This window comes from Chionomys nivalis, chromosome Y, assembly GCF_950005125.1.
Source record: "Chionomys nivalis chromosome Y, mChiNiv1.1, whole genome shotgun sequence".
NCBI lineage: Eukaryota > Metazoa > Chordata > Mammalia > Rodentia > Cricetidae > Chionomys > Chionomys nivalis.
This window is the reverse complement of record NC_080113.1, coordinates 6,192,448-6,218,134: the sequence shown is the minus strand read 5'-3', so window position 1 is coordinate 6,218,134 and position 25,687 is coordinate 6,192,448. Positions and strand designations below refer to the sequence as shown.

At 41.0% G+C, this 25,687-nt stretch overlaps 1 pseudogene; it reads right to left on the bottom strand.

Moving 5' to 3' along the window:
- Positions 1 to 25,687, bottom strand: part of LOC130868815 (transmembrane protein 132B-like) — a 103,750-nt pseudogene that overhangs the window by 71,246 nt on the left and 6,817 nt on the right.

The window sequence follows — 25,687 nt, the reverse complement described above, 5'->3', positions numbered from 1 at the left end:
AGTAAGTGATATTAATGGCCAGTGGTTGTTAACTCCAGTTATTTTCGTTGGTAGAGTTTGTGTGTTTCCCGTCTTTCGGTCATGCTTGTTGAGTGTTGTTAGATGTTTAAATTATTGTGGGTGTTGTTGGGTTCCTTTGGTTGTGATTTTCCTACTATTACTTTCTGTAAGCCTGGATTTGTGGCTATGTATTGTTTAAATTTGTTTTTACCCTGGAAAATTTTGTTTTCTCCATTTATAGTGAATGAAAGCTCGGCTGGGTATAGTAGTCTGGGCTTGCATACATGGTCTCAGTTTCTGCAGTACCTCTATCCAGGACCTTCTGGCTTTCATGGTTTCCATAGAGAAGTCAGGTGTAAGTCTGATGGGTTTACCTTTATAAGTAACTTGACCTTTTTCCTTTGCAGCTCTTAATATTCTTTCTTTATTCTGTATGCTTTGTTTTTTGATTATTATATGGTGAGGGGATTTTTTTTTGATCCAGTCGATTCGGTGTTCTGTATGCTTCTTGAACCTCCATAGGTATATCTTTCTTTAGGTTGGGAAAGTTTTCTTCTATAATTTTATTAAATATATTTTCTTGACCATTGAGCTGCACTTCTTCTATTTCTTCTACTCCTATTATTCTTAGGTTTGGTCTTTTTATTGTGTCCCAGATTACCTGAATGTTTTGTGATGAGAGTTTGTTGGATTTGCTGTTTTCTTTTATCAGTGCATTTATTTTCTCTATGGTATCTTCAGAATCTGAGACTCTTCTATCTCATGTATTCGGTTGGTTATGCTTGTTTCTGTAGTCTCTATTCGTTTACCTCGATTTTCCATGTCCATCCAGCCCTCTGTTTGTGTTTTCTTCCTTGTCTCCATTTCTGTTTTCAAGTGTTGAACTATTTCCATTATCTGTTTGATTGTTTTTCCTTGGTTTCCTAGGGTATCGTTTACTGTTTTACTCAATTCTTCAAACTTTCTGTTATACTTCTTATCCATTTCATTTCTTTTCTATTCTTTTATTTTTTTTTTTTGGAAAAAAAAATTCCCACTTCCTCCTCGCCTCCCATTTCCCTCCCCCTCCTCCCGCCCCTCTCCCCCTCCCCCAATTCTCTTCACCTCCCTCTCCAGTCCCAAGAGCAGTCAGGGTTCCCTGCCCTGTGGAAAGTGAAAGGTCCTCCGACCTCAATCCAGGTCTAGGAAGGTGACCATCCAAACTGTCTAGCATCCCACAAAGCCAGAACATGAAGTATGATGAAAATGCCATGCCATTCTCCTTGGCCTCTCATCAGCTCTCATTGTCCACCATGTTCGGAGAGCCGGTTTTATCCCATGCTTTTTCAGTCACAGTCCAGCTGCCCTTGGTGAGCTCCCAAAAGATCGGCCCCACTGTCTCAGTGGTTGGGTGCACCCTTCATGGTCCTGACTTTGTTGTACATGTTCTCCCTCCTTCTGCTCCTCATTAGAACCTTGGGAGCTCAGTCCGGTGCTCCAGTGAGGGACTCTGTCTCTATCTCCATCCATCGCTAGATGAAGGTTCTATGGTGATATGCAAGATATTCATCAGTATGGCTATAGGATAGGATCATTTCAGGTTCCCTTCCTCAGGTGCCCCAAGGAACTAACTGAGGACATTGCCCTGGGCACCATGTAGCCATTCCAAGTTCCAGTCTCTTTCCAACCCTTAGGTGGCTCCCTTAACTAAGATATGAGTTTCCCTGCTCCCCTATCCAAACTTCCTTTATCCCCAATTGCCCTGATTCCCCCAGTTCCCCTCATCCTCTCCTTCACACTTTTCTCTCCCCATCTCCCCTCACCCCCATCTCACTCCCCCCATGATTCTAATTTTTTGCCTGGCAATCTTGTCTATTTCCCATAGCTGGAAGGGATTCTATATGTTTTTCCTTGGGTTTACCCTCTTGTTTAGCTTCATTAGGATCACAAATTATAGATTCCGTGGCCCCTATCCATGGCAAGAAACCAATTATGAGTGAATACATCCCATGATCTTCTTTTTGGGTCTGAGTTACCTCACTCAGAATAGTATTTTCTATTTCCATCCATTTGCATGCAAAATACGAGAAATCATTGTTTTTTACCGCAGAGTAGTACTCTAATGTGTATATATTCCACACTTTCTTCATCCATTCTTCCATTGAAGGACATCTAGGTTGCTTCCAGGTTCTGGCTATTACAAATAATGCTCCTATGAACATAGTTGAATAAATGCTTTTGTCATATGATAGGGCATCTCTTGGGTATATTCCCAAGAGTGCTGTTGCTGGGTCCAGGGGTAGGTTGATCCCAATTTTTCTGAAACCGCCACACTGATTTCCAAAGTGGTTGCACAAGTTTGCAGTCCCACCAGCAATGGATGAGGGTACTGCTTTCTCCACAACCTCTCCAGCAAAGGCTATCCTTGGTGTTTTTGATTTTAGCCATTCTGACAGGTGTAAGATGGGATCTCAAAGTTGTTTTGATTTGCATTTCTCTGATTACTAAGGAGGTTGAGCATGACCTTAACTATCTTTTGGCCATTTGAACTTCTTCTGTTGAGAATTCTCTGTTCAGTTCAGTGCCCCATTTTTTAATTGAGTTAATTATCATTTTAACATCTAGTTTCTTGAGTTCTTTATATATTTTGGAGATCAGACATTTGTCTGTTGCAGGGTTGGTGAAGATCTTCTCCCAATCAATAGGTTGCCTTTTAGTCTTAATGACAGTGTCCTTTGCTTTACAGAAGCTCCTCAGTTTCAGGAGGTCCCATTTATTCAATGTTGCCCTTAATGTCTGTGCTGCTGGGGTTATACATAGGAAGTGATCTCCTGTGCCCATATGTTGTAGGGTACTTCCCATTTTCTCTTCTATCAGGTAAAGTGTGTTCAGATTGATATTGAGGTCTTTGATCCATTTGGACTTGAGTTTTGTGCATGGTGACAGATATGGGTCTATTTTCATTCTTCTACAGGTTGACATCCAATTGTGCCAGCACCTTTGTTGAAGATGCTTTCTTTCTTCCATTGTATACTTTTAGCTCCTTTATCGAAAATCAGTTGTTCAGAGGTTAATCGGTTAAAATCCGGGTCTTCTATATGATTCCATTGGTTACTTGTTTGTATTTATGCCAGTACCACGCTGCTTTCATTACTGTAGCTCTGTAATAGATTTTGAAGTAAGGGATGGTAATGCCTCCAAAAGTTCCTTTATTGTATAAGATTGTTTTGGCTATCCTGGGTTTTTTGTTTTTCCATATAAAGTTGATTATTGTCCTCTCAAGATCTGTGAAGAATTTTGATGGGACCTTGATGGGGATTGCATTGAATCGATAAATTCCCTTTGGTAGAATTGCCATTTTTACTATGTTGATCCTCTAAATCCAAGAGCAAGGGAGATCCTTCCATTTTCTGGTATCCTCTTCAATTTCTTTCTTCAATGCCTTAAAGTTCTTGTCAAATAGATCTTTCACTTCCTTGGTTAGAGTTACCCCAAGATATTTTATGCTGTTTGTGGCTATCGTGAAAGGTGATGATTCTATTATTTCCCTCTCTGCTTCCATATCCTTTGTGTATAAGACGGCGACTGATTTTTTGTATCCTGCCACATTACTAAAGGCGTTTGTCAACTGTAGGAGTTCTTTGGTGGAGTTTTTGGGGTCGCTTATGTACACTATCATATCATCTGTAAATAACGCAAATTTAACTTCTTCCTTTCCAATTTGAATCCCCTTTATCCCCTTATGTTGTCTTACTGCTATTGCTGAAACTTCTAGGACTATATTGAAGAGGTAGGAGAGAGTGGACAGCCTTGGCGTGTTCCTGATTTAGTGTGATGGGTTTAAGTTTCTCTCCTTTTAATTTGATATTAGTGGATGGCTTGCTGTAGATAGCTTTAATTATATTTAGGTATGACACTTGTATTCCTAATCTCTCCAAGACTTTTATCATAAAGGGATGTTGAATTTTGTCAAATGCTTTTTCAGCGTCTAATGAAACGATCATATGTTTTTTTTCTTTCAGTTTATTTATATGATGGATTACATTGATAGATTTGCGTATGTTAAACCAGCCTGCATCTCTGGGATGAAGCCTACTTGAACATAATGGATAAATTTTCTAATGTGTTCTTGGATTCGGTTTGCCAGAATTTTGTTGAGGATTTTTGCGTCGATGTTCATGAGTGAGATTGGCCTGTAATTCTCTTTCTTGGTTGAGTCTTTGTGTGGTTTTGGTATCAGCATTACTGTAGCTCCATAAAAGGAATTTGGCAATTACTCTTCTGTTTTTATGTTATGAAATACATTTAGGAGTATAGGTATTAGGTCTTCTTGTAAGTTCTGGTAGAATTCTGCATTGAAACCATCTAGTCTGGGACTTTTTTTTGAAGGGAGGTTTTTGATACCAGCTTCTAATTCTTCGCGACTCACATGTCTATTTAGGTTTTCACCTGGTCCTGGTTTAACTTTGGTATATGGTATTCATCTAAAAAAGTGTCCATTTCTTTAACATTTTCCAGTTTTGTGGCATACAGGCATTTGTAGTAAGATCTAATGATTCTCTGAATTTCCTCTGTGTCTGTGGTTATGTCCCCCTTTTCATTTCTGATTTTATTAATTTGCAAATTCTCTCTCTGCCCTTTCACTAGTATGGATAGGGGTTTATCAATCATGTTGATTTTCTCCAGGAACCAGCTTTTTGTTTCATTGATTCTTTCAATTGTTTTCTGTGTTTCTATTTTGTTGATTTCAGCCCTCAGTTTGATTACTTCCATTCTTCTACTCCTTCTAGGTGAGTCTGCTTCTTTTTTGTCTAGAGCTTTCAGGTGGGATGTTAAATCTCCAATGTGTGCTTTCTCTGTTTTCTTTAAGTGAGCACTTAGTGCTATGAACTTTCCTTTCAGGACTGCTTTCATAGTGTCCCATAGGTTTGAGTATGTTGTTCCTTCATTTTCATTGACTTCAAGGAAGACTTAATTTCTTTCTTTATTTATTCCTTAATCCAGGTATGGTTCAGTAGTTGAGTGTTCCATTTCCATGAGTTTGTAGGTTTTCTGGGGATAGCATTGTTGCTGAATTCTAGCTTTAATCTTTGGTGATCTGATAAGATACAGGTGGTTATTAATATTTTTTTGTAAGTGTGGATGTTTGCTTTGTTACCGAGTATGTGGTCAATCTTCGAGAAGGTTCCATGAGCTGCAGAGAAGAAGGTATATTCTTTCCTATTTGGGTGGAATATTCTATAGATGTCTGTTAAGTCCATTTGATTCATTACCTCCATTAATTCTCTTATTTCTCTGTTAGATTTCTGTCTAATTGACCTATCCATTGGTGAGAGAGGAGTATTAAAGTCTCCTACTATTAATGTGTGCGGTTTGATGGCTGCCTTGAGTTTTAGCAATGTTTCTTTTACGTATGTGGGTGCTTTTATTTTAGGGTCATAGATATTCAGGACTGAGACTTCATCCAGATGAATTGTTCCTGTTATGAGTAGAAAATGTCCCTCTCCATCTCTTGATTGATTTAAGTTTGAAGTCAACTTTGTTAGAAATTAGTATGGCAAAACCTGCTTGTTTCTTAGGTCCATTTACTTGATAAGCCTTATCCCAACACTTTACTCTGAGTAGGTGACTGTCTTTGTGGTTGATGTGTGTTTCTTGTAAACAGCAGAATGTTGCATGCTGTTTTTATATCCAATCTCTTAGTCTGTGCCTTTTTATAGGTGAGTAGAGTCTATTGATATTAAGTGATATTAATGACCAGTGGTTGTTAACTCCGGTCACTTTTTTAGTAGTAGATTTTGTGTATTTCCCTTCTTTGAGTTGCGCTGGTGAAGGGTCTCTAGATGTCTGAGTTATTGTGGTCATTGTTGGACTCCTTGATTAGTGATTTTTCTTCTATTAATTTTTTTAATTTTATTATTATTTTTCTTGAAAAAAATATTTTCTGCCTCATCCCCGCCTCCCATTTCCCTCCCCATCCTCCCACCCCTCTCCGCCTCCCCCCACTCCTCTTCTCCTCCCTCTCCAGTCCCAGGAGCAGTCAGGGTTCCCTGCCCTGTGAAAATTCCAAGGTCCTCCACCCTCCATCCAGGTCTAGGAAGGTGAATATCTAAACTGTCTAGGCTCCCACAAAGCCAGAACGTGAAGTAGGATCAAAACCCCACGCCATTGTCCTTGGCCTCTCGTTAGCTCTCATTTTCCACCATGTTCAGAGAGTCCGGTTTTATCCCATGCTTTTTCAGTAACAGTCCAGCTGGCCTTGGTGAGCTCCCAATAGATTGGCCCCACTCTCTCAGTGGGTGGGTTCACCCCTCGTGGTCCTGACTTCGTTGTAAATGTTCTCCCTCCGTCTGCTCTTCATTAGGACCTTGGGAGCTCAGTCTGGTGCTCCAGTGTGGGCCTATGTATCTATCTCCATCCATCGCTAGATGAAGGTTCTATGGTGATATGCAAGATATTCATCAGTATGGCTAAAGAGTAGGTTCATTTCAGGTTCCCTACGCTCAGGAGCCAAGGAACTAACTGGGGACATTGCCCTGGGCATCTGGTAGCCACTCCAAGTTTAAGTCTCTTGCCAACCCTTAGGTGGCTCCCTTAACTCAGATATGAGTTTCCCTGCTCCTTTTTCCAACCTTCCTATATCCCCAATCATCCTTTCCCCGAGTTCTCCTCATCCTCTCCTTCACACTTTTCTCTCTCCATCTCCTCTTACCCCCATCACACCCTACCCCCAAGATTCCAATTTTTTGCCCAGCAATCTTGTCTATTTCCCATAGCCAAGAGGATAACTATATGTTTTTCCTTGGGTTTGCCCTTTTGTTTAGATTCTTTAGGACCACAAATTATAGATTCCGTGGCCCCTCTCCATGGCTAGAAACAAATTATGAGTGAGTACATCGCATGATCTTCTTTTTGGGTCTGGGTTACCACACTCAGGATAGTATTTTCTATTTCCATCCATTTGCATGCAAAATTCGAGAAGTCATTGTTTTTTACCGCAGAGTAGTCCTCTAATGTGTATATATTCCACACTTTCTTCACCCATTTTTCTATTGAAGGACACCTAGGAAGCTTCCAGGTTCTGGCTATTACAAATAATGTTGCTATGAACATAGTTGAACAAATGCTTTTGTCATATGATAAGGCATCTCTTGGGTATATTCCCAAGAGTGGTATTGCTTGGTTCAGGGGTAGGTTCATCCCAATTTTTCTGAGAAACCGCCTCACTGATTTCCAAAGTGGTTGCACAAGTTTGCAGTCCCACCAGCAATGGATGATGGTACCCCTTTCTCCAAAACCTCTCTAGCAAAGGTTATCCTTGGTGTTTTTGATTTTAGCCATTCTGACACTTGTAAGATGATATCTCAAAGTTGTTTTGATTTACATTTCTCTGATCGCTAAGGAGGTTGAGAATGACCTTAAGTATCTTTTGGCCATTTGAACTTCTTCTGTTGAGAATTCTCTGTACAGTTCAGTGCCCCATTTTTTAATTGGGTTAATTACTATTTTAACGTCTAGTTTCTTGAGTTCTTTATATATTTTCGAGATCAGACCTTTGTCTGTTGTGGGGTTGGTGAAGATCTTCTCCCAGTCAGTAGGGTGCCATTTTTTCTTAGTGACAGTGTCCTTTGCTTTACAGAAGCTTCTCAGTTTCAGGAGGTCCCATTTATTCAATGTTTCCCTTAATGTCTGTGCTGCTGGGCTTATATATACGAAGTGATCTCCTGTGCCCATATGTTGTAGGGTACTTCCCATTTTCTCTTCTATCAGCTTCAGTGTGTTCAGATTGATATTGAGGTCTTTGATCCATTTGGACTTAAGTTTTGTGCATGGTGATAGATATGGGTCTATCTTCATTCTTCTACAGGTTGACATCCAGTTGTGCCAGCACCATTTGTTGAAGATGCTTTCTTTCTTCCATTGTACACTTTTAGCTCCTTTATCGAAAATGAGGTGTTCATAGGTTTGTGGGTTCAAATCCGGGTCTTCTATATGATTCCATTGGTCGACTTGTTTGTTTTGATGCCAGTACCATGCTGTTTTCATTACTGTAGCTCTGTAATAGATTTTGAAGTAAGGGATGTTAATGCCTCCAGAAGTTCCTTTATTGTATAAGATTGTTTTGGCTATCCTGGGTTTTTTGTTTTTCCATATAAAGTTGATTGTTGTCCTCTCAAGATCTGTGAAGAATTTTGATGGGACCTTGATGGGGATTGCATTGAATCGATAAATTCCCTTTGGTAGAATTGCCATTTTTACTATGTTGATCCTCTAAATCCAAGAGCAAGGGAGATCCTTCCATTTTCTGGTATCCTCTTTAATTTCTTTCTTCAAAGACTTATAGTTCTTGTCAAATATATCTTTCACTTCCTTGGTTAGAGTTACCCCAAGATATTTTATGCTGTTTGTTGCTATCATGAAAGGTGATGATTCTCTTATTTCCCTCTCTGCTTCCATATCCTTTGTGTATAAGAGGGCGACTGATTTTTTGGAGTTGATCTTGTATCCTGCCACATTACTAAAGGTATTTATCATCTGTAGAAGTTCTTTGGTGGAGTTTTTGAGGTCGCTTAAGTACACTATCTAATCATCTGAAATAACGCAAGTTTAACTTCTTCCTTTCCAATTCGAATCCTCTTAATCCCCTTATGTTGTCTTATTGCTATTGCTAAGACTTCAAGAACTATATTGAAGAGGTATTGGGAGAGTGGACAGCCTTGGCGTGTTCCTGATTTTAGTGGGAGGGCTTTAAGTTTCTCTCCATTTAATATGATATTAGCTGTCGGCTTGCTGTTAATAGCTTTAATTATATTTAGATATGACATTGTATCCTTAATCTCTCCAAGCCTTTTATCATAAAGGGATATTGATTTTTGTCAAATGCTTTTTCAGCATCTAATGAAACTATCATATGTTTTTTTCCTTCAGTTTATTTATATGATGGATTACATTGATAGATTTGCGTATGTTAAACCAACCCTGCATGTCTGGAATAAAGCCTACTTGATCATAATGGATAATTTTTTAATTTGTTCTTGGATTCGGTTTGCCAGTATTTTGTTGAGGATTTTTGTGTCGATGTTCATGAGTGAGATTGACCTGTGATTCTCTTTCTTGGTTGAGTCTTTGCGTGGTTTTGGTATCAGAGTTACTGTAGCTTCATAAAAGGAATTTGGCAATGACTCTTCTGTTTCTATATTGTGAATTACATTTAGCAGTATAGGTATTAGGTCTTCTTGGAAGTTCTGGTAGAATTCTGCATTGAAACCATCTAGTCTGGGACTTTTTTTTGAAGGGAGGTTTTTGATACCAGCTTCTAATTCTTCGCGACTCACAGGTCTATTTAGGTTTTCACCTGGTTCTGGTTTAACTTTGGTATATGGTATTCATCTAAAAAAGTGTCCATTTCTTTAACATTTTCCAGTTTTGTGGCATACAGGCTTTTGTAGTAAGATCTAATGATTCTCTGAATTTCCTCTGTGTCTGTGGTTATGTCCCCCTTTTCATTTCTGATTTTATTAATTTGCAAATTCTCTCTCTGCCCTTTCACTAGTATGGATAGTGGTTTATCAATCATGTTGATTTTCTCCAGGAACCAGCTTTTTGTTTCATTGATTCTTTCAATTGTTTTCTGTGTTTCTATTTTGTTGATTTCAGCCCTCAGTTTGATTACTTCCATTCTTCTACTCCTTCTAGGTGAGTCTGCTTCTTTTTGTCAAGAGCTTTCAGGTGGGATGTTAAGTCTCCAATGTGTGCTTTCTCTGTTTTCTTTAAGTGAGCACTTAGTGCTATGAACTTTCCTTTCAGGACTGCTTTCATAGTGTCCCATAGGTTTGAGTATGTTGTTTCTTTATTTTCATTGACTTCAAGGAAGACTTAATTTCTTTCTTTATTTATTCCTTAATCCAGGTATGGTTCAGTAGTTGAGTGTTCCGTTTCCATGAGTTTGTAGGCTTTCTGGGGGTAGCATTGTTGCTGAATTCTAGCTTTAATCTATGGTGATCTGATAAGATACAGGTGGTTATTAATATTTTTTTGTAAGTGTGGATGTTTTCTTTGTTACCGAGTATGTGGTCAATCTTCGAGAAGGTTCCATGAGCTGCAGAGAAGAAGGTATATTCTTTCCTATTTGGGTGGAATATTCTATAGATGTCTGTTAAGTCCATTTGATTCATTACCTCCATTAATTCTCTTATTTCTCTGTTATGTTTCTATCTAATTGACCTGTCCATTGGTGAGAAAGTATTGTTAAAATCTCCTACCATTAACGTGTGCGGTTTGATGGCTGCCTTGAGTTTTAGCAATGTTTCTTTTACGTATGTATCCATTCTCTTAGTCTGTGCCTTTTTATAGGTGAGTTGAGTCCATTGACATTAAGTGACATTAATGACCAGTGGTTGTTAACTCCGGTCATTTTTTAGTAGTAAACTTTACAGACTGAATTCTTTCCTTATATTTCTCCAGCTCTGAAAAGAGTGAGTCAGTAAAATGTTGATCAGAATGCCCAAACGGGAATTCCTAAACCTTAAATGAGTTACAAATTACTTCAAAACATAGGTGTGGCCAAGTAGTAAAATAAAATCAATGCATGTCTTGGTTGTTTTCATGTCTATAAATAGAAACATTCTGCCTAGACAGCTAGGAATTGCCACAGTCTGGGGCTGTACCCTGACCTGCATACCAGATAGACATTAGTTAGATTCTGCTTTCTGGCTCAAGCTCCCACTGTGTTTACGAGTCTCTCAAACCCAGCACTCCTGCCATTCAGCTCCAGTTTTTTGGTGTGGCATCTGCCTCTTGAGTCCCTATGCCTTGATCCCAAAAGCACCACATGTGTATCTTGAAGACAGTAACACCATTGTCTGAACATTGTGGGTCACACTACCTTTACCCATCTCATGTCTCAACCTCCCTCTCTGTAGCCAGAGAACTTATAGCCTATTGCTCTCTCCTGACTCCCCCAGGATGAATCTGAGCATAAACATCATTCCTGTGGCAGAGCAAGGGACTTGATAAAGTATGTCTGGCTAGTTTAAATAATCATTAATATATAAAATAAATATATCAAGAGTTATAATTTGGATATCACAACCATACAAACTGAAGTCTAGGTCAATTCTTGGCCCTGGGAAATTGGATTTTAAGGCTTGCTTGTTTATGCCGTCTCCCTCATTTTAGTTCAGGTATTTAAGGGGTATCACAAACATCATATTTGACTTGGGAGAAAATCCATTGAGATAACCAGTTTATGAGCCACAGGAGATATTTAGAACATAAGATGCTGCCAGGACACTGTGGTTCTGAATCTTGCCCAAGCCAAATCTGAGAATGACTGACAGGTTTTTTTGATAACCACCAAATGACTGAGTCCATGACTCCTTGGTATTCACACACAGAGAGATGTGGACACATGTGTTCATGTTGTATCTGTATATACGAAACTATGTGTCACATGTTAAAAGGGTTGTCTCCCTCAGAACCTGCCATTTGGCTTTGATTTGAGGTGGTGGTGTCCTAACACAAAGACACACTAAAATGTGCACTGAGGCAAATTCCCTGAGTGTCTAAGAGACCTATGGAGGCATCTTCAAAATCATGGTCAGCTCTTCCCTGCCCACTTCCATTATGTCCATCACAGGAAGTCTTTACTTTCCCATGCTAATTTCCTGCTAAGCTATGGGCAAGCCTAAAGTCTCAGCTAATCATTAGTAAACAGTCTAATTTTTCTTCCCTTGCTTCCAGGTAGGTACCTCACTATTGATTCCCACTATCCTGTGATGGGAGATAGGATTGAAAACAGCTCATACAAAGAACTGCACTTATCTGGAACTCCACTGCCCTGCTCAAGTGGTTTGGGTTTACCCACTCTCACCCCAACCTTTCTAAATGTAGGTGACTAACTAAAGAGCTCTCAGCATCAAAAGATGAGAGTCAACCTTTGCAATATCTTAATGTTCTTGCTTCATTCTCTAGTCAAAGGTTTCTGGGACCCCATTTGATCTGGTTCTTAGAAGTCATTCTATACACAGAAGCAAGCAAACATAGTTCTGGAGGCTGAGGCACATGATGTGCATACCTAAGCCTGTTTGTCAACACACTGCAGTGCTGGGAGTATGAGAGGGAGGGAGAAGCTCTTAGCTGTTCAGTCATGATTATGGGAGGGAAGGCTGCCATATTTACAGCCTGGGCATATACAAAATGAGAGCAGAGGGATGAGAAAACATCTTCTCTGAGGGGCTCAGATATAAGTCCTATGATATCAGTGGCCTCCTGCTTGTGCTTCCTATTGGGGCCTCTAAAAATTCCATTGTTGAGAGCTAACAATGCTGTGGTTAGTTCACAATGAGCCATACTAGTCAAATGTCTGATTTTCTAGTTACATCATTGTTATAAACAGAAATGTCACATTTTGCCAAGCCAAATCTCTGCCTTTCTTGAGGCTATTCATAAACAGCACTTTTATTGAAAACTATGCAAAAATATTTTTTCCTTGCAACTTTGAGTTAATACCATAGCTTGTAACAGCAGATTCTTGGGCTCTGGGTCATTCTTGTATAGCTATGGATTTGGAAAAACCATTGCTTTCTCTACCAAAAGATGCCTGAGGTGGTTTCTTCTCTGTAAAAGTGACAAATGAGGGTAGTTTTTCTTTTAGTCATTGTATGGACAATGTTTATATATTGATAACTTGGAACATTGGTTTGTTTTGTTTTAATCTACAAAGTCAGGAGTTGAATATGAAGCTGTGTCTTTATGACTTTCTGTGTAGATCAATCCTGCTTTTTAAAAATATTTGGTTTTTTTCAAGTTATGTGTATTTGTGTCTGTGTATTTGTACATGAGTGCAGTACCCAGAGCAGCCAGAAGAGTCATCAGATCCCATGAAGCTGGAATTAGAAGATTGTGACCACCATGTCGGTGCTGTGATCTGAACTCCAGGTCCTGTACAAGAGCAACAAGTGTACATAGCCATCAAGCCATATCTCCAGCCCTTCAATCCTGCTTTATATTTTAGTTTGAATAATACACTGTGTTGGGCACAAAGTATTTATATCCATACTGTGATGTTGGAGTCTCTCTGCCCTCAGAACTTCACCCCCAGGAGATCTGCAAATAACTAACAAGCTGACAATGAAAACAAATATTTGTGACATAACTTTCTCCAAATTTGTTAAACTTCATATGAAAAAAAGGAAATAAAAAGTTCTTTCTTCTTGTCTTCAGTGAGACCTCTGCCACTGAGATATATAAGAATGTCCAATGGCAAGAAGAAAGACAGTTGATCGGGAAGACCAAGATGACCAGATATAAGACACAGAGCAGGCGTACATGCCAATTTCCAAATATGTTAAGTCCCTGGTTGTCATTGTGAGGTCTCCAAAGTTATTGGATTCTGGTAACTTCTCTTGAGTAGGGAAGCCTGTGAAGGCATCTGCTCTACCTTTGAGCAACTTTCCTCCCATGGGAGACTGTGGGGTGCTGTTGGAGCTCCTTCTGCTCCAGCAGCCAATAGCCTTTAAGATACCAGCCCACTTGGGCATGGTCTCTTTTGCTTTTTTTAAAAAAAGCAGTGATAGCCCTGTTCTCTCTCTCTCTCTCTCTCTCTCTCTCTCTCTCTCTCTCTCTCTCCCTCCCTCCCTCCCTCCCTCCCTCCCTCCCTCCCTCCCTCCCTCCCTCTCTCTCTTGCTTCTGGCTCCACTTCGGGCTACCAGACTCTGTTCCTGGTCGTGCAGAGGGCTGTTGTCTAGGACAGTGATCTGTAAGTTTTCCTTTTAAATAAATAACCCTTTTATTAATCATAATTCCATGCTGGTGTGGGATTGTTTTTTGACTTATGTCTATAGTGGGGTTGTGCTTTTGTTGGTTCTGTCCTCATGATCAACTGGTGCACCATGTTGGAACCAATCCTGGGCTGTTTGCTCCTGGATTCCCTCATGTTCTATGGAATTTCTGAGGTGGCCTTTGTATTCCCAGTTTATGCCATCAGTGTCATTGCTGCCTCCTTACTGCTCATGTGTCCCATGTTCAAATCTGACCTTGACACTCCCTTTACCCACAGCAAAAGTACTCTTCCTCTTGTTCTTCTGACAAGATTCACTGATTGACATTTCTAGCTTGATCAGGGTCCTTTTCCTTCATCCTTGGCAACTATGATTGGCCATCTGGTCTGAAGATTTGGCTGGGTGGACACCACCATTTCATCCAAGGAGGAAATGGTCAGTGAGAAATCCTTGGGATCATAAATGTCTGAAGGTGTTACTGAGCCATCACTGAAAAAAATCCAGGAACTGACTATGGCTTCCTAAGGAAAACAAAACCAGAGCACAGTATTATAACTGGGTTCCTCCAAATTACAAACATGAATTTCTTGGGACATTATTGGTATCTGCAGATAAAGGAGAATTTCTGTATGTGATGGTCTTAGATCTTTGTATGCCTTGACCCTGTATAATCAACATGCTCTTGCCCACTGAAATGTTGTGATAAGAGCAGCAGGGCTGCGTCCCCGGCACCCAGCCGCCCGCATGGCTAGCTTATGCCCCCAAATAATTACATGGAAACTGTATTCTTTTAAACACTGCCTGGCCCATTAGTTCCAGCCTCTTGGCTAGCTCTTACATATTGATCTAACCCATTTCTAATATTCTGTGTAGCACCATGAGCTGGCTTACCAGGAAAGATCTTAACCTGTGTCAGTCTGGAGTGGGAGAATCATGGCGACTCCTGACTCGGCTTCTTTCTCCCAGCATTCTGTCTGTTTACTCCACCCACCTAAGGGCTGGCCTATAAATGGGCCAAGGCAGTTTCTTTATTAAATGGAAGTAACTCCTCCATCATTTCTCCTTTTTTTGTTTAAACAATAAAGAAAGGCTTTAACTTTAACATAGTAAAATTACATATAACAAAACGGTTATCAAGCAAGAATTACAGTTACAATATTTATATCTATTTTATCTTTTATCATAAGTAAGGAAAACTATAACTATAACTAACCATTCTTCAACTCCATCAAAGACTACAGAAGGATATAATATTACCTAAGTAAACAAGAAATAAGAAACTTCAAACTTTAGAAATGAGAGAGACATCTCGCTGCCTGGACAGTCACCCAAAGTTCTTTTGTATCATTGGGGCATCCATCTTCGGCCTACGGCCCATAGTTTTCAGCAGACATTTCCATGAAGCAGGAAAATTCCAAAGACAGTTCAGTCACTTTCTGCTGTGTCCTGCAGAATGTCTCGTAGACTCTTTCATGAGTCAGGAACCCCAAAAGACCATCTCACCTTTAGGCAAGTTCAGCAGTCCTCTCTCTGCAGGTTCTTTGTGTCCAGTTTATGCATCAGTCCATGCAAGAGCAGTTTCTTGCCCAAATGGCTATCAAACTCCATAAGGAGCCTCTTCAATGCCCATCTCCCTCTTGAAGTAGCTGGTGCTACCAGAAGCAGACGTGTCTCATTGTCATGAAAAGTCCTAAGTTATTAAAACATTAAATGCCATGTTCTGTAGTCTTTGAAAGATATAAAGAATGCCTAATTGAAATATATCTATGCACATCTAGAAAATCTAACTAACATGACTACAAGCTTGACTATTATTTATGATTATCCAGTAACAACCTATATTTCCTAATTATACATTACATTTTTAAATGAACTACACAATCACAATACCTTAATCAAGATCAGAAATACATATACATATAACAAAATTGACCTTAAAATCCATACCAATGCAAATTATTCATATCTATATCATATCCCTCTTTAAATGTAAAAGAACATTTATAAACCATATTTGGGAACATGGGCGCAGTTTTTTTCTCTCCAAACTGCTTTCTGCTGAATGGGGGCACTGTTATTCAGATCTTTCATGGTGTAACCTGTTTGTCAGGGTCATTCATCTCAGTGGGCAGTTGAGTGAAGCAATTTTTTGAGCGTGTTCACAGCAACCTTTCAGGAGGGCGTAGTCTATCATACCATATTGATACAGAAGCAATCAACAGGGTCTCGTCCTCTGTGAAAACAAAAGAAGACCCTCTCCAACACATCATATCCTTAGACCCATATTCTGAAATCATAATACCCTTATGATATCCATTCTGGTTCCGCTTGGCAGCCCATATAATGAAATGTCTCTCTGCACTTAGCTCCTTTACAGTCAAAAATTTTAAAGAAAACACAATAATACAAAGAATCCAGACTCTCTGTGAATTTTCCATTTTTACGTGGCTTATTTTTATTTATTTCTTTTAACTATAACTATCTGTACTGTCTCTTTAAAGACTTTATCCCCCCTTTTTTTAAGGGCATTAACTTTATTTTTTTTCTCTATATTTTTTTTCTCTCAAGCCTACGTACACTCATCCAACAGTGTCTGAATCAGTTTTATTGTGAATCTGTAATTTTTTTACTATCCAGGAGCATTTCTTAAAATGTTAAGCACTTCTTAAAAACTTAAGTTGCACCATGTACAGATAATACAGTACCGCCTGTGTCCTGCTCAGTCCAAACCTTAATTGCGCTGTTATTATGGTAATTATGGTAGTTCCTGCCTGAGACCAGCACAGTTCAGCATGGCGGAGCTAAGCCCTCCTGCCTCAGAGCCATTTGGTGCCCCTGAGCCACACACAGTTCCAGGCACACAGCAGTCCACATTGCCATCAAGCAAGCCGTAGCCCTTTACTCCAAATGCTCCATTCAAAGGCTCTGTCTCCAGCAGGAGCCAGACAGAGATCGCGATGGCGGCACAGCCCAGAAAGCCGGCATTTTAAAACAGCCATTTTTTTCCTGTTGCTGAGTCAGGACAACTTCTTTGCGGCACGCACCCCACAAACAGCAAAAATCTGTCTTAAATTCTCTCTGTGTCCTTCTTAAGCCCTCTCAGGTTTTACATGGAGTTCATTAGCACGTTGGGTGCCACTCTGTTGTAATAGGAGGAGCGGGGCTTCGTCCCCGGCACCTGGCCGCCCGCATGGCTTTACCCAAAATAATTACACAGAAACTGTATTCTTTTAAACATTGCTTGGCCCATTAGCTCCAGCCTCTTATTGACTAGCTCTTACATATTTATCTAACCCATTTCTAATATTCTGTGTAGCCCCACGAGCTGGCTTACCAGGGAGGATCTTAGCCTGCGTCTGTCTGGAGTGGGAGAATCATGGCGACTCCTGACTCGGCTTCTTTCTCCCAGCATTCTGTTCTGTCTACTCCGCCTACCTAATTTTCTGTCCTATTAAAGGGGCCAAGGCAGTTTCTTTATTAAATGAAAGTAACTCCTCTATCACTGAAATAAGGTGCCAAGAATGCACTTTGATGAATACATTAAAGTGTAAATTAATTTATTGCATGCCTTCCCATGGAGTGTGACTTTGGCCTTTATGGAGACACTCAGACAAATTAGATGATTTATCTGAATGAATTTCAGATGTAACCAGTCAGGCTACCATTCAAGATAATGTCACTTGGAACACCCTTTATCAGGAACACTCTTGGAGGAAGTTCTTGGTAAATGAGGTGGTATGTGAATGGTTTGATTGCATGGTACCATGCCCCTGTCTCCTTTATAAATTTTTTTAGTGCATGTTTAAAGACCCAGGGGCATCTTAGCATTGTCAATCCCTGTCATCAATAGGGCAATCTGGTAGCCATTCTTGTTCAAGTAACTGAAATGGAATCTTCAAGCCTCAAAATATTCACCTTCTCTCTGTTTGGCAGGAATGAGAACAGGGGATTCCTTGATCATGGTCTAGTAGCTAACCATGTCTAGCACAGATCAACTTATTGGAAAACAAAGGATACAGGAAGATGTAGTTAAGCCCTGAGACAGAGACAAACTGGAAAAATGCAAGGGGATTCAGGAGCTGCCAGATCTGGCCTCCTTGCAAGGAGCCATAATAGGGCAGAGCTAACTTCATGCATAGAACATGGGCCCCGGGGAATCTCACCTGCTGTGGGGCTCGGAGATCATCTTGAGCAACCACTGTAGGCCATGGCTCCTCTCCTCTCCTCTCCTCTCCTCCTCCTCCTCCTTCTCCTCCCCCCCTCTCTCTCTCCTCTTCCCCCTTCTCCCTTTACACCATTTTCCTTCCATTCCATAATCCACTAAATAAATACCAACTTTTTCTGCATGGCACATCTCTGTCCCTCACCCGCCGAGCAGATCTCACCCTCTACACAGCTCCCTTCCTGGGACCCACTGCCACAACTCAGTGCCATAACCAAATATTATGGTAAAAATAAAACACCACAGGTCTCAGTGGAGGCAGTGGGACTCAGGCAATGAGCCACATGGCAGGTGAGAACTGCTCAGAGGGTAAGAGACAGAGATGCACCATGCAGAGAAAGTGGGTATTTATTTAATGGATGATGGAATGGAAGGGAAAGGGGGAAGAGCAGAGAAAGGGGGAGAGAGGTCATGGTATCAGCTTCCTCTTCAGGAGAGAGATGGAAAGTAAGGGAAGCTCAGACTGGAAGCAGAACAAAGTTTCCCTTGCCTTGGTGGATGGGGGAGGGAGAGGATGAGACTTGTCTCTTAAAGGAACAAGATGAACCGTTACAATAGGTATGGAAGAAGTAAGGTTTCTTAACTGCTTTTCACCAGTTTCTGAGCATGCTGGATTAGTGGCACAGTCTCCAAGGAAGTGACACTCAGCCTGGCTCTCTGTACACATCCCTTCTAGTGGGCAGGTATTTATCACTGAGCAACAATAACTACTGCTTGGGTCACTGGGTAACCACTGTAAACCAGTTCAAGTGGCATTTCCTAAGCAGCTATCACTCCTAATGCATATTCTGCTGTACACCTGGAGGTGCAACAATGCCTGATAAACTGAATTATTTCTAGAATATCCTCCCAAGACTTCCTGCCTTCACTCATCCATGGCACTTATGAAAAAAAATTAAAACTCTTTTCCTGAGTCTCCAATGCCACATTACACAGCCACTTGATAGCCAGATGGGGCTGAATCACCCAGGTCACCAAAGTCCTATGAGGTGGGGCGGGGAGGCTATGTTCCCAGCTAGTGACACAAAGAAGTCAGGGTCACCCAGAGTCCCTACTGACAATCAGGAGCTCCATGAGAAAGAATGCACAGGGCTCCTGGATGACAGCAGCCAGGAACAAGTCACCTGGATGCTAGAAGCAGAAAGAATTTATCTCTCTCAAGAAGGTGAATCAGAGCTGAAGTAAGTTATTTTCCCAAATTCCCTGGTCACAGGCTACAGATACACTGACTCTAGCCTTGGGGTGTCTTAGAAAACCCAGTCAAATCCACCACGTGCCCCAGCCTATAGAGATACTACAGAGGAAATGGGTACCATGCAAATTATAAATGGGTGACATCTGTTAGATGTAAACATGTGGCATCTTGTGATGTGGAAATAGAAAAAAATGTAGAATGTAACTCACTTTGCAAACTGCATCAAAAACTAACCTTAGCATCATCTAAAACATGGCTTAACTATGATTGATAATATTTAAGTAGATGTAAAAATTCTGCATAAAAATCTTACCAAAATTATCAATAAAATGCTTTTGTTGTGATGTAATAGATACCATTCAACTACGGTTCCTTCTTTTTCTCTTATAAAAAATGTATTTTTTAAATTTTATGTTGTCTACTATTCTGGCTATAACATAGACAACAACTAAACTGTAAGGCTGAAGTGGGTTTGGCTTTTAGAACATTTACTACTATCTACTCTATGTAAGAGTTAAAATTCTGTGCCAAGCAAGATGGCATGGTGGGTAAAGGCACTTGCCACATAAGTTTGGTGACTTGCCACATAAGTTTGGTGACCTGAGTTCAATTCACAGAACCCACATCAAGATGGAAAGGAAAAAATCAATTGTTGTCTTCTGCCCTCCAAATATCCACACACTGTGGCACGCCCCCATATACACACAATTATGATATTAATACATAAAATTATTTTTAAAAATCTGGAAGTTCTCACTGCAAAGAAATCATTTCTTGTACTACATATTTAATTTAGCTTTCTTTGGTAAAGGAGATGTTTTGCAATACTCTAAAAAGCAAGAGATTTTTTTATTTAAAATAGATTTTTTTGATAATTTTGGGAATGTATTTTGATCACATTTTCCCTCTCCCTATCCTCCCAGATTCACTCTCTTACTCACCCAATCCAACATTATGTCCTTTTTAGTGTTTTAAAAAACCAAGTTTAATTTGTACCAGCTGTAAGTGTGTGATCTCCACTGGAGCATGTTGAGTGACCAGGAGCCATGTGCTCAGAGAAAAGAGTCTCCTCCCAGTGGCTCCTCCACAAGGGTCTGGGATTCATTCTGCCACCTACTTCCTCATGCCTGGATTTCTGTCTGCCTTGAACTCTCACAGGTCTTATGCATGCCATCCAACTCCTGTGTGTTCATTTAAACAACTGCCCTGCCATATCTGGAAAACACTGTTCCCTTGTCATTGATCATGTTCTTTTGGACTTGGGCTATAAAACTCATGAACAGACAGACTCACCTGCACACAGGCTAAATATGCAGACATATGATGAATGCACAGAGCTCCATAAAATCAGTTAACTAGGGAATCCGTGATGTTAGGTGGAGTGTGGCAAAGAACCCACAAACCCATCAGACCCCAAAATACCTGTATTGTACTGAGGCCTGGCTCCCATTCTTCCAGGATCCTGCCATCCTGTAATGAGGCAATTTTCGGTTCCTCCACCTTCACAAACTCGGTTACAATGTTGGTGATATCAAACTGCCAGTCAGGGCCCAGCACGTAGGTCAGCTGACCCAGGTCAAGTGACTCAGCTACAAAGTGGGTGAGAACTCACATCACAGCATGCTGGTACTGCAGGGTGCACCCTCACTGCTTCTTCTCGTCCTCCTCATCGTCACTCTCCTGGGTGGGCCTGGAACACAAAGAAGAAAAAATGGACTAAGCCTCCTCCTTAGTGGAAAACCTTATCTACCCTCAATTTGGCCTGACTGTCAGAGGGAATGCAGCACATTTTATCCTACTAGGTCTCCTCATCCACTGGTTCACCAACTTATCCAATGAGTGATTGAATTCATTCATTCTTCCATGTCTCTCTCTCTTCTTCCTTCCCTTCTTCCATATCCTCCTGTATCCTGTCAACAGCTTGCCCAGATAAATCTTCTATGTCTCTTCAATTCTAGGACCTTCCTTTGAGAACTTGCCCTCCCAGGGGATGATTTTGCTGATTGCTCTGTGGATGAAGACCATGTCAAGAAGAGTAGAGCAGCAACCATGACAACTCCTGAAGACTAGAGTTAGACAGAACACAGCCTGTTCTCCTAGAGTGATAGCTGACATTCCTGTGCAATGAATCAGATGACCGTGAACTCTGCCCCTGGTGACAGACAGGCAGACATCACTGTTGACACACATACTTAACTAATTCAGCCTTGACAGATCCTGGAGATTGAGATTTAATTCTTGTCCTAATCTAATAAGGAAACCAAGATGAGGAGAACAGAGGAGCCTCAAGCAAGGTCACAAAATGGGTCATTTGCAGAAGTGAGGCTACCTGCCTCTACGTGTGCCATCTCCTTTTCTCAGTCCATTCCATCCTTCCATACAGTGGCTATGAAGAGACTGCCAAAGGCTACTGTGTTCCTCCAGATTCTTGCACCCTCTGCCCATTGTCTGCTTCAAAGACTCCCTTCCTGAATTGTTACAGCTGCACTCCTAAGTGAGTAACTATAGAAGGGTTACTTTCTACCTTTGTGGTGTAACATAATATTCACAAACCTCACAGTTTCACAACACCATCCATTTGCTCCCTTGCAGGTCTGTGAGTCACACAGTCCAACCAGGCTCAAATGGGGGAGTTCTGCATAAACTTGGAAACTGAAGTCAAGTTGTCAGCCAGGCTCTCACCTGAAGTTGCTGGGCAAGTGTTCACAACTAGACAGCCAGGTTGGTTATGGTGTTACATGTAGTGATCAGTTTCTATAGTTAGAAATTTTTTTCAATGGCCTGTGCTCACCATGAAGGGTTCCTGCATCCTATAGGCTCCATCCACTTTCAAAGATGCAATATTTCCCCGATCTTCAATGCCAGCCATCACTTTGTCAAGTGACCCTCAACCCCTCTGACCTCTCCAATGCCCTTCTACCACCAGCTGGGGGGAAGCTCTGCTTTAAGGGCCTCATCTGATGGGTCTGGCCTTCCAGGATCATCTCCACATCCTAAGATAGATTGGTGGTTGGCTGTAATTGCATCTGTAAAGTCTCCTTGTCACAGCACCAGATTTAACACTTGACTGTATTTTTAATTTCATTTCCATTGCTGCCATAAAATACCCTGAAAAAAAAGCAACTTAGGGAAGAAATGGTTGATTTTTGTCTCACAGTCCATCATAGTGAGGAAGGCATGGTCAGGAAGAAGGGTAGGTAGAGTATGAGCAGGAAGTGTGGTACACATTCAAAGTCACCCCCAGGGATATACTTTCCCCAGAAAGACTCTGTCTCCTAAAGTTTCCATAAACTTTCTGAACAGCACCACCTGCTGGGGACCTAGTGTTCAAACACATGAGCCTATAGGGGACAGTCTCATTCATGTGAGGGATAGTCCCATTCAAACCCCTTACACCTGAATGAGCAGCAGATGGAGAGTTTGATGTTAGTTCCCCCCCCCCCCATACACATCATTTCTCTGAACACTTCAGATTTCTTGTAACACTGTTGCTCCCAATTTATAGTTGTGGGAACTAGAGAACAGACAGTTGAAGTCATCAGGTCAGGGCTGTACATTAGAGAAACCAAGGTTAACATCCAGCCAGTCTCATTTCCAAACAATTGATCTTATCCACATGATACCTCACTCCATGAGTTATGACTGGCAGTGAGAAGAGAGAAATAAAGGACAAACAAGCAGACAGTCATTCGATGCACAGTGGGAAGTAGTTATGTTCTGATATGAAATATGAAATGCCAGGCTTTGTTATGGTATCTCTTAAATATCACATCACCCTCCTGCATCCCAAAAACTGCACTTTGAAGCAACCAGTATCACAACTGCTATTGCTACTATTACTATTGATGTTATTTCCTCATGTCCAATGAAGGGCGTGGTGGACTGGTAGTCAGAATTAACCAGACCAGCTCCAAAACAAGGAATATAATTTTAATAATTGAGAGAAAGAGAGACTTACATGACTGGGAGAGTCACACGCAGCCGAACGTATATTTCCACTTGCTCCCCGTTTCCCATTTCCCTCCCCTCCTCCCAAATATTGCCCCCTCCCCCCACTCCCCTCCCCCTATCCCCACTCCTCTTCTCCACCCCCCACACCATTCCCCCTCCCTTTCGATACTGAAGAGCAGTCCAAATTCTCTGCCCGGCGGGAAGATGAAGGTCTTCTATCTACGTCCAGGAAGGTGAGCATCTAAACAGGCTAAGACCCACAAAGCTCGTTCATGTATTAGGATCAAAACCTAGTGCCATTGTCCTTGGCTTCTCATCAGCATTCATTGTCTGCTATGTTCAGAGAGTCCAGTTTCAACCCATGCTTATTCAGTCCCAGAGGAGCTGGCCTTGGTGGGCTCCCAATAAATCAGATCCACTGTCACAGTGGGTGGGTGCATCCCTCGTGGTCCTGATTTCCTTGCTCATGTTCTCCCTCCTTCTGCTCCTCATTTGGACCTTAAGAGCTCAGACCGTTGCTCCAAATTGAGTCTCTGTCTCTACCTCGATCCATCGCCAGATGAAGGTTCTAAGGTGATATGTAAGACATTCATCAGTATAGGATAGGGTCATTTCAGGTTCCCTCTCCTAAGTTGCCCAAGGTACCAGCTGGGGACATCTCCCTGGACACCTGCAAACCCCACTAGAGTCAAGTCTCTTGCCAACCCTAAGATGGCTCCCTTAGTTTAGTTAGGATATATACTTCGCTGCTCCCCTATCCACCCTTCCTATATCCCAACCATCCCAATCCCCCGAGTTCCTCCCATCCTCCCCTTCTCATGTTTCTCATCCCATTTCCCCTTTGCCCCATGCCACCTCACCCGCAAGTTCCCAGTTTTTGCCCTGCAATCTTGTCTACTTCCCCTCTCAAGGCGGATGACTATACGATTTTTTTTGGGTTCACTTTCTTATTTAGCTTCTCTAGGATCACAAATTATATGCTCAATGTTCTTTATTTATTGCTAGAAACCGATTATGAGTGAGTACATCCCATGTTCCTCATTTTGGGTGTGGGATACCTCACTCAGGATAGTGTTTTCTATTTCCATCCATTTGCACGCAAAATTCAAGAAGTCATTGTTTTTTAACCCTGAATAGTACTCTAATGTGTATATATTCCACACTTTCTTCATCCATTCCTCCATTGAAGGGCATCTAGGTTGTTCCCAGGTTTTGGCTATTACAAACAATGCTGCTATGAACATAGTTGAACAGATACTTTTGTCATTTGATGGGGCATCTCTTTGGTATATTCCCAATAGTGGTATTACTGGATCTTGGGGTAGGTTGATCCCAAGTGTCCTGAGAAATCGCCACACTGATTTCCAAAGTGGTTGCACAAGTTTGCATTCCCACCAGCAATGAATGAGTGTGCCCCTTTCTCCACAACCTCTGCAGCAAAGGCTATCATTGGTGTTTTTGATTTTAGCCATTCTGACAGGTGTAAGATGGTATCTCAAAGTTGTTTTAATTTGCATTTGCCTTATCGCTCAGGAGATTGAGCATGACCTTAAGTGTCTTTTGGCCATTTGAATTTCTTCTGTTGAGAATTCTCTGTTCAGTTCAGTGCCCCATTTTTTTATTGGGTTAATTAGCATTTTAAAGTCTAGTTTCTTGAGTTCTTTATATATTTTGGAGATCAGACCTTTGTCTGATGCAGGGTTGATGAAGATCTTCTCCCAGTCAGTGGGTTGCCTTTTTGTCTTAGTGACAGTGTCTTTTGCTTTACAGAAGCTTCTCAGTTTCAGGAGATCCCATTTATTTAATGTTGTCATTAATGTCTGTGCTGCTGGGGATAAACGTAGGAAGTGATTTCCTGTACCCATATGTTGTAGAGTACTTCCCACTTTTTCTTCTATCAGGTAATGTGTGTTCAGACTAATATTGAGGTCTTTGATCCATTTGGACTTGAGTTTTATGCATGGTGATAAATATGGATCTATTTTCGTTCTTCTACAAGTTGACAACCAGTTCTGCCAGCACCATTTGTTGAAGATGCTATCTGTTTTCCATTGAATACTTTTAGCTCCTTTATGAAAAATTAAGTGTTCATATGTTTGTGGGTTAAAATCAGGGTCTTCCACTCGGTTCCATTGATCGACTTCTCTGTTTTTATGCCAATACCAAGCTGTTTTCAATACTGAGGCTCTGTAATAGAGTTTGAGGTCAGGGATCCTTTATTATATAAGATTGTTTTGGCTATCCTGGGTTTTTTATTTCTCCATATAAAGTTGATTAATGTCCTCTCAATATCTGTGAAGAATTTTGATGGGATTTTAATGGGGATTGCATTGAATCTATAAATTGCCCTTGGTAGAATTGCCATTTTTACTATGTTGATCCTCCCAATCCAAGATCAAGGGAGATCCTTCCCTTTTCTGGTATCCTCCTCAATTTCTTTCTTCATAGACTTAAAATTCTTGTCAAATAGATCTTTCACTTCCTTGGTTAGAGATACCCCAAGATAATTTATGCTATTTGTGGCTATCGTGAAGGGTGATGCTTCTCTGATTCCGATCT